The sequence below is a fragment of the Apostichopus japonicus genome, chromosome 19 (genome assembly GCF_037975245.1).
Source record: "Apostichopus japonicus isolate 1M-3 chromosome 19, ASM3797524v1, whole genome shotgun sequence".
Classification (NCBI taxonomy): Eukaryota; Metazoa; Echinodermata; class Holothuroidea; order Aspidochirotida; family Stichopodidae; genus Apostichopus; species Apostichopus japonicus.
The window spans coordinates 10499747-10509694 of record NC_092579.1 but is presented as its reverse complement, the minus strand read 5'-3'; the positions used below and the strand labels follow the sequence as shown (position 1 = coordinate 10509694).

The 9948-nt window shown below is 39.1% G+C and overlaps 1 long non-coding RNA gene across 2 annotated transcripts; it reads right to left on the bottom strand.

The window, feature by feature from the left end:
• Positions 1 to 1266: 1266 nt before the first annotated feature.
• On the bottom strand, positions 1267 to 5707 carry LOC139959670 (uncharacterized). 2 transcript variants are annotated; one of them, XR_011790199.1, is made up of 5 exons: positions 5360 to 5707; positions 4895 to 5236; positions 4227 to 4544; positions 1935 to 2440; positions 1267 to 1584 (listed from the first exon to the last, which is right to left on the bottom strand). It is a non-coding gene; the product is annotated as an uncharacterized lncRNA (long non-coding RNA). The 2 variants fall into 2 exon arrangements; XR_011790200.1 differs by having other exon boundaries at positions 1935 to 2248; positions 5360 to 5703.
• Positions 5708 to 9948: the final 4241 nt, after the last annotated feature.

Here is a 9948-nt window from a genome sequence, read left to right as displayed (position 1 = left end):
AGATGAATTCTGTATTTTCTAATAATTTCATTCACAACGGACGGACGCAGTGGACCGGGTCTTATTATTGCTGTGGTAGACGAAGGGGTAAACTATGTTACCGTCAAAGTACAATCCGTGCGGGGATGTGATCGCTAGCGCATATGTTACGTATATGTACACACAGTGGAGGACTACCGATTGAATTATCGTACGCGTTGATGCTGTCCTTGCGCTAGGGTGGTTGCGAACTAACTGCCAGACATCAATGTATTGTTAGCACTATGATTTTGTATGCATACCATGGGGGACATGACTTCCAATGGGTTAAGTGTCAGCGTAAATGTTATTCTATGAACAGAAAATGGTGAACCGACGGTCAACCATTGATATGTTGTTGGCACATATGCTATACATATAAGAGTGAAGGGTTCCCTATAAAGTTACTGTAAACGTTTATGCCCTTTTCGTGGAGACGTTGCTGAGTGTCGGTAGTACTAGCCATTGATGTATTGTTGGCACATATTTTAAAGTATACGAACACAGGGGAACCTGGACAATCTGAAGGTATAATGTAAACGTCGGCCCTTTACCCCAACAGTGGTAGATTAATTGTGGTTTCCCACATTTTGTGTATACGTGAAGAATACGTTTATAGCGCCTTCCTAATTATCTCAGCAGTGTTCTTTGTTTTGAGAAAGTAGGCCTATGGCATTGCGTGTACTTACGTCACAATGTATAATTAATGCTTGAGAAATCAGTTAAGGAGATTAATACAAATTGAGAAACGTTAATTCTCGTGTCGTGTCTGCATTTCATATGTTGTTGTACTGTAACCTTGAATTGGTTGACGCAGCCTATCCATTTGAAATTAACGTATATATATATATATAGGCTATATATATATATATATATATATAAATTGAAATCGTAATGAGTAGGAAAATCAAGAACAGTGAAAAAACTTCCAGCCCCTCTCGCTTTATATGCGGTCACATTATGTATATAAACATATATAGAAACTTATTATTGTCTCTCGCCTGGCTACACTGTTACCTTTTGTACAACGGTTTCGCCTTTTGTAGGCCGAAGCGTTTCTATATCCCTATCCGTATTATTGACAACAACGTTAGATTCAAAGGTCGTCTAAAGCATATTTTCTTTTCTAATAGCATTAAAAAAAATTATAATAAGGTCCATATGTAAGTTTTTGTCTTGTTAAATAAGAAACTTTGCTTGATTCATATATGCTTAGGCCAAGTTGTTTTCCTAACTTATATTACTTACTTTCTGTTTCCACAAGAAATCCTTGGTCTTGTGTGTGCTTGGTAAAGCTGTTATCAGCGAAACATCTTAATCTGTCAAATGTCGCACCTGTCAAGTTATAAACAAAATACCATGTTGTTTGATTCCCCTCCAGCTTTATTCGTGGAACTAAGTCTGTGTTCATCCATGGCTTGTTTGAGTAATCAGTATACTTCTGTAATGTAACATTAACAGGTGGATATCCTTCAGAAATACACGTTATGTTGACACAAGTATAACGTTCTACAATAATTGATGTAATTGACGGGCTTGGAGGTTTCCACACTACAGTAGTCGTACCTGCAGTAACAACGATAAGAAATATAATGGATATCTTTTGTTTCATATACAGCATCACTTAACTTTTATGCTGTGGCATTGTTTTCTTCTTCTCAACAACAGGGAAAATGTTAACAATATCATTAACAGATTTTGTTAGCCATGTAAGTTGGTTTGAATAAAAAATATGCCTTATTTCTAGTATTTTAGAAACCATATCATGGTACGGGTCACCTGTTACGTCAAGTTTTTGACAAGACTACAAGTGTGTAAAAGTTAGAGGGCCTGACGTTTCGATCCTAAGAGAATCTTCTACAGAGGCTTAAGACTACAAATGTTTAGTTTAGAAATATGAAAGCAGTGCGACATACCTTGAACAATTATTACCCAACCGCATACCTCCGAATTTCCTGCTACTGTGGAAGTTTTTTTACAGACATAATCACCAGCATCGTTGAAAGTAACATTCTTAATGTGCAGCGTTGCAGTTCGCTTCAGGGGTGTTATGGTGTAGAATCGTTGTCCCTGGGTATCGGACACATGTAACGATTCATGTGGATCGTGAAACGTTATTATGTTCCCATCTTTCTTCCAAGTTAGTACATACTCACTGGAAGATGAATTAAAGGAACATGTAATGTTGGTGGAGAAGCCAACTGTTGCCAACCTTGTATTCACTGCCTGCCTTTTGGTGATGCGTCCATGTGAAGAAACTAGAAGAGAAATGACTTCGGTAGAAGAGTGGATAAAGGCGGTGGCATTTGAAACAATGAGTCTTTGTATTCGGGAGGTTCCGGGTTCGACACCTGGCCGGGTCATAGTAAGGTGGGTTTTTCATCCAAGAGCAATCTACGATTTTCCAACCTGAAATGACTTTCTAAATTGAAAAGATTCCAAATTTGAGTTACAATGTTGAAATGGAAGCCACCCTTGCGGGCTTCTCTCACATTTGTGGTTGCTTAAGCGTCGTTAAAAAAATAAAATGTGAGCGACTTTCTTTATTTGTTGTATATTCATTTTGTGTTATCGATCACTCCCCTTTTCTTTCGTTGTCGGTGATCTCGGTCAGTGATCTTCGAGGGGCTTATGAAGCGACATAATTTAAAACAACTAAACTGTTTCCGTCAATTGTTGGCGCCCTTAATTGTCTTTGTAGTATCGCTAGTTCGAACTTACACCACTTCGACTTGACCGCTCAACACGACGCGCTACCAGCTACGTTAATCGACTACATTAATCGCCTTAGCATTTTCGATCGGATAATTCTCATCGAGTTGGGAATCGTTCCTATCCGACAGCTATCGATTTATTTTATTGGAACCGCATTACTTTATTTCGTTAAATAAACTTTTCGCATTTCGTGAATGATCTCAACAAACTTTTAATCATAATTATAATAGATGAATTCTGTATTTTCTAATAATTTCATTCACAACGGACGGACGCAGTGGACCGGGTCTTATTATTGCTGTGGTAGACGAAGGGGTGAACTATGTTACCGCCAAAGTACAATCCGTGCGGGGATGTGATCGCTAGCGCATATGTTACGTATATGTACACACAGTGGAGGACTACCGATTGAATTATCGTACGCGTTGATGCTGTCCTTGCGCTAGGGTGGTTGCGAACTAACTGCCAGACATCAATGTATTGTTAGCACTATGATTTTGTATGCATACCATGGGGGACATGACTTCCAATGGGTTAAGTGTCAGCGTAAATGTTATTCTATGAACAGAAAATGGTGAACCGACGGTCAACCATTGATATGTTGTTGGTACATATGCTATACATATAAGAGTGAAGGGTTCCCTATAAAGTTACTGTAAACGTTTATGCCCTTTTCGTGGAGACGTTGCTGAGTGTCGGTAGTACTAGCCATTGATGTATTGTTGGCACATATTTTAAAGTATACGAACACAGGGGAACCTGGACAATCTGAAGGTATAATGTAAACGTCGGCCCTTTACCCCAACAGTGGTAGATTAATTGTGGTTTCCCACATTTTGTGTATACGTGAAGAATACGTTTATAGCGCCTTCCTAATTATCTCAGCAGTGTTCTTTGTTTTGAGAAAGTAGGCCTATGGCATTGCGTGTACTTACGTCACAATGTATAATTAATGCTTGAGAAATCAGTTAAGGAGATTAATACAAATTGAGAAACGTTAATTCTCGTGTCGTGTCTGCATTTCATATGTTGTTGTACTGTAACCTTGAATTGGTTGACGCAGCCTATCCATTTGAAATTAACGTATATATATATATATAGGCTATATATATATATATATATATATAAATTGAAATCGTAATGAGTAGGAAAATCAAGAACAGTGAAAAAACTTCCAGCCCCTCTCGCTTTATATGCGGTCACACTATGTATATAAACATATATAGAAACTTATTATTGTCTCTCGCCTGGCTACACTGTTACCTTTTGTACAACGGTTTCGCCTTTTGTAGGCCGAAGCGTTTCTATATCCCTATCCGTATTATTGACAACAACGTTAGATTTAAAGGTCGTCTAAAGCATATTTTCTTTTCTAATAGCATTAAAAAAATTATAATAAGGTCCATATGTAAGTTTTTGTCTTGTTAAATAAGAAACTTTGCTTGATTCATATATGCTTAGGCCAAGTTGTTTTCCTAACTTATATTACTTACTTTCTGTTTCCACAAGAAATCCTTGGTCTTGTGTGTGCTTGGTAAAGCTGTTATCAGCGAAACATCTTAATCTGTCAAATGTCGCACCTGTCAAGTTATAAACAAAATACCATGTTGTTTGATTCCCCTCCAGCTTTATTCGTGGAACTAAGTCTGTGTTCACCCATGGCTTGTTTGAGTACTCAGTATACTTCTGTAATGTAACATTAACAGGTGGATATCCTTCAGAAATACACGTTATGTTGACACAAGTATAACGTTCTACAATAATTGATGTAGTTGACGGGCTTGGAGGTTTCCACACTACAGTAGTCGTACCTGCAGTAACAACGATAAGAAATATAATGGATATCTTTTGTTTCATATACAGCATCACTTAACTTTTATGCTGTGGCATTGTTTTCTTCTTCTCAACAACAGGAAAAATGTTAACAATATCATTAACAGATTTTGTTAGCCATGTAAGTTGGTTTGAATAAAAAATATGCCTTATTTCTAGTATTTTAGAAACCATATCATGGTACGGGTCACCTGTTACGTCAAGTTTTTGACAAGACTACAAGTGTGTAAAAGTTAGAGGGCCTGACGTTTCGATCCTAAGAGAATCTTCTACAGAGGCTTAAGACTACAAATGTTTAGTTTAGAAATATGAAAGCAGTGCGACATACCTTGAACAATTATTACCCAACCGCATACCTCCGAATTTCCTGCTACTGTGGGAGTTTTTTTACAGACATAATCACCAGCATCGTTGAAAGTAACATTCTTAATGTGCAGCGTTGCAGTTCGCTTCAGGGGTGTTATGGTGTAGAATCGTTGTCCCTGGGTATCGGACACATGTAACGATTCATGTGGATCGTGAAACGTTATTATGTTCCCATCTTTCTTCCAAGTTAGTACATACTCACTGGAAGATGAATTAAAGGAACATGTAATGTTGGTGGAGAAGCCAACTGTTGCCAACCTTGTATTCACTGCCTGCCTTTTGGTGATGCGTCCATGTGAAGAAACTAGAAGAGAAATGACTTCGGTAGAAACTCGTTAACATCGACATAACACAGACGCGTTCCAAAACGTTCACTATACAGTACATAAATCAAAAAGATATTATGAACACAAATATTTTTGCTTACCCGATGCCTCTGATGGCTGTAAGGCAAGTGTTCCAATAAAGAACAATATGCCCGCCATGATTAATGTACCAAAAATCATCGTTGCACTGGCGACGTGTTTCTTCTTAGCCTTTTGTATACGGTAAGTACAGACACCCCTCCTTATTAAGGCTCCTGCATGCGGCAATTAATTAAAGTCTTTACGTTGTGAGCTGAAAACTGCTTTCAATATTCTACGGAGTCTCGTAAGTGGCATCTGAAAAATTTGTTTCGATCAAAAGTTGTTTTCAACCTTCCGAAGTCTTCACTTGTGTCGGTGTTAGCCTAATTGGGGTGTTTGTCAGTTCCATATAAACATATTTGTGCGTAGCTGAACAGGAAAACTTTTCCGATACGACATCAAAGAATGCGGCTGACAGACTTTATGTGAACCGCAAACTTTTATTAATATATTTAAAGTATATCAAACATTATGTCACCCAATTGGGGTCTGTATAATTCCCAAATATACTAACATGGTCAGATATTGGAAAAAAAATCATTTAATTAAGCCCTCTTCGTCGTCTGGGAATAACATCTTACAGTTTTTTATCCAAGGAATGTATTTTTGGCCAAATCATAGTTAGAACTGAAACATGTTTTCGACACATATCCTAATGTGATTTAGCTAAAGATAACATAAACATCTGTGATAATTGCAATACATACAAAGAATTCATTTCACTTACACTTCCTCCATTGCGTCAGTAAAAGATAACTACTTTTCACTCCATTGCGTCAGTAAAAGATAACTACTTTTCACTCCATTGCGTCAGTAAAAGATAACTACTTTTCACTCCATTGCTTCAGTAAAAGATAACTATACTTTTCATTTTCATTTCTTTTAATGGGTATTACATTACTAAACATGCACCTTTCAATTTCGCTACCTCTTTTAATGAATCCTTACAGTGAAGATACATAAACAAAGTACTTTGCAAATTTGTTTTGATTGCTTATGCTGGTTTGCTCATTCAATAGCCTCACCGTGAGTTTACATCAGTAAAGACGAAAATTACCTTTTCCCCCTTTCAGGTTACAAGCAAATCATGCCAGATTTATTGAACAGCATACTTCAATATGACATTACATTGTTGTCTAGTCGACATAAGTTGCCCTAGTACACAAAAGAACCAAAGGGAGATAAAGACTATTCTGACGAACATTGCCTTATGTTGTTTCGCATAGGCTGCAGAGTGTTTTTACACAATCATGCGCGGATACAGGGCGTGTAGGGTCACCCATGGCCCAGTCAACCAAATACAAAAATGCATAAGTACTAGTTATAATCACAACCTTACAGCAACGTAACCAGGAAATTGCAAGGGGGGGGGCACAGTTTGCGATTAATATGGGGGACGGGTGTAAGGGTGTCCCCTTTCAGAAATTTTTTAACAATTGAAGGTCCTTAGATGCGATCTGGTGCAACGTTTTACCAGTTTCATCATTATCATATTATCAGCAGATTTTGTTTCCTTTTTGAATTCATTTACATATTATATCAGAAAGACAAACATAGTGCTTATTAACAATTTTTCCAGGATGATTTTTGTTTATTGTCCAATGTCTGGACTTTAATACATTTGACGAATTTAACTGATGGGCAATATAAACTTTCATATTTTGTAAGACAGCAAGATGTGCAGTGGCCTAAAAACAAAGATCGTTATCGCAGTGTATTTAGCCGTGTAATAATTATTTATAGAAAGCGCGTATCACGTACGATTGCTAGCTTATAGCTTCATAACATGCTGTTTGTGCAACAACTTATGACGTATGACGTATCAAATAAAGGATGACGATGTCGTCGTCGTTGTACATACGGTTCGTGACACTCCTGTATTTTATTACGCAGTGGCCAACTGTAGGCTTGTAATAGGCTATAGGCTAAATTTAGCTAATTGTTTGATCTGCATCGTTACATCGAAAGTGCGGCGATTTTAAAAGATTTAGAAGTGACACAGAAACGACTAAACTCTTATTGCTCCGATAGAATCAACCACCGAACTTGTGTATATTTTAACGTTACTAGTGTGACAAAAACACGTGGCTTGGGAGCACAGAACTAACACCCCCACTTGCTCTCATAATAATAAACATCATGGTATGAAAATTACTTTACAGCAATATGCATATAAAGTAACTTCTTGTGTTCAGAGTGTTCAATGTTAAATACATCAGTTACCAACCAGGAATCGCTTGAACTTGTTGATCTTTGAGTTTGTTGCTGGTTTTGTAGAATTATCTGCAACCATGTCCTCTGTTGGGCAATGTATAATGTTAACCTAACCCTCATTGACCATTGTAGGAATAATATGATACTTAGCGTCAATGTGTTTTGATCTTTGTACAGGATCTTTACTCAATGAGATAGTACCTTGGTTATCTCCAAGAATATTAGTACAGTCATAACTTTTCTTGTCCATACCATTCAACAACTGAGTTAAGAAAAAACTTCCTTGTGTTGTAGCTGCCGATGCCATGTATTCAGCCTCACAATTGGATAATGCAACTGTGGGTTGCCTCTTAGATTTCCATGAAACAAGTGGACCATCCCCAGTCAAACTAAAACAATAACCAATTGTACTTCTTCTGTCCTCCACTTATGGGCGTAATCCAGGGGGGACGGGGGGACACGCCCCCTCACATTTCGATGGGTGAGGGACACAATATCAAATGTCCCCCTACACATTTGGAGAAAGAGTAGTGTCTATTTGGTTAGGGCTTATACATCTGAGGATTCATATCATCGAATATCACTCAATGTTGCTGAATAGAGAATTCCATCCAGATCTGGTGAGTTGGTATCCTGAGCTCTCCGACAATCTTAAGCTTAGTCTGCCTTTCTTTCGAGGCCAGTTCCAGTCGTCGTCGGTTAAAGGGTATAGACAAATATTCAAGTCGATGAATCCAGCGGTACGGGCTATGTTTGGTTAAGTCGAAGCTCTCTTGCGGTTGCTCCTCGTCCCCTCCGCCAGTTCGATGGAAGCCGAGAGATCTTTTAGTGCTTTGAGGCGTTTGAAGACATGGCTACGGAACACCATGACTCAACAGAGGCTGAACCATGTGATGGTGGGCCATATTCACCGCGAACGTCTAGCCAAGTTGAAGCCTGAGGAGTTAACAGAGAAGTTCGTTGGTTCCTTGGATTACAGACGCCGCATCTTCAGGCGATTCCAGTAGAAAACTAGTGCGCTCCGTCATTATCATAAGAGACAGCACTTCATAGTTAGAGCCAAAGCTTTTAAATAGTTGTTGTTTAGTTGTAGACGGTGTTTCAAAGACGGTGCCCGTTCCCTAATATTGGGGAAATGAAATAGGGAGCATATTCCGTGGCAGCGCATCCGATGTTACCTTGCTGCTCTGTGATACCGGAGTTTACTCCACAAAAAAACAAATGCCTAATAGAACTACCGTCATAGGCGTAGAAGCCCAATTTGATATGGCGGGGGGAGGGGGGGGGGGGTTGGGTTGTAACGACCTGCCGGAAAATATATCCAAAATTTATTCACATGTTAATGTGCATATCATATAGACATGCGTCGGTTTTAACATCGCATGCAAATAACATACCATCATTTTCCGCCTTATTACCCTTCCATATTGGTTAGAATTATTGAGGAAGTCGTTACAATATTAATGGTAATATTTATGTAAGTTTAAAGACTGAAAAACACATTGCAAATTATCTTTCTTTTCCAGTAGGTGCCTGAAAAGTTATAAGCATATTGCCCGAATTTCACAAAAATACGTGGTTGGGGGGTGGGGGTGGTGGGGCTAATAAGTTTGTGAAATGAGTGCCAGTGCGTACAAATGTATCGCAAAAAACGTTCGGAACAAAAGTGCAGTCGCGAAAGATTGGGTATCTGACGGCACTGACCGTATCGTTGACAAGTAGCGCGAGGGTGGGGGGGGGGTACAAAGCAGCAGTCAGAATTTTCTGGCTTCAAAACCCATCCAGTTGGATTTTTCAGCCACTACACCCCCCCCCTCCCCAATCATAAGGCCTTAGCTACATCCCTGTGTACACGGTGGTTACATAGTACGCTTCAAACAGAATTCACCCGATTACCAGATGTAGATCCACCTAGCAATCGAGGTAACTTGCGCATGTGTGAAGTCCTGAAAACATAATTAAAGTGATTTGTCTTGCTATCATTGTTTCAAATTTGATAGAAATGTATTCTCGTAGACCTAGCAAAACATTTAAACTGACACAGTCCCATTGGAAGTGTGTCATGGGTGGCATTAAAATTCATTGGTGGTTTAACATGCTGGCGTATGAAGACTTTTAGTCAAATTTGCGCTAAGCTCACTATACGAACTCGGATCTGGGCTGTGCCTAATTAGGTGGTTATTTAACTTATTTATAATGGCGTATGAAGAAATGCACCATTTTGTGGTATGACTACCAGAACGGCAAGTCGAGAAACTCGCATGCAGTCGCGGCGGGTAGCTTCCTTCGCCTTTATGTCCGGGGACATTTTGGGACATCGTTCCTATAGGCCAGGGGTGGGCAACCTACGGCCCGCGGGCCACATGCGGCCCGCCAGTGATTTTTTGCCGCCCCA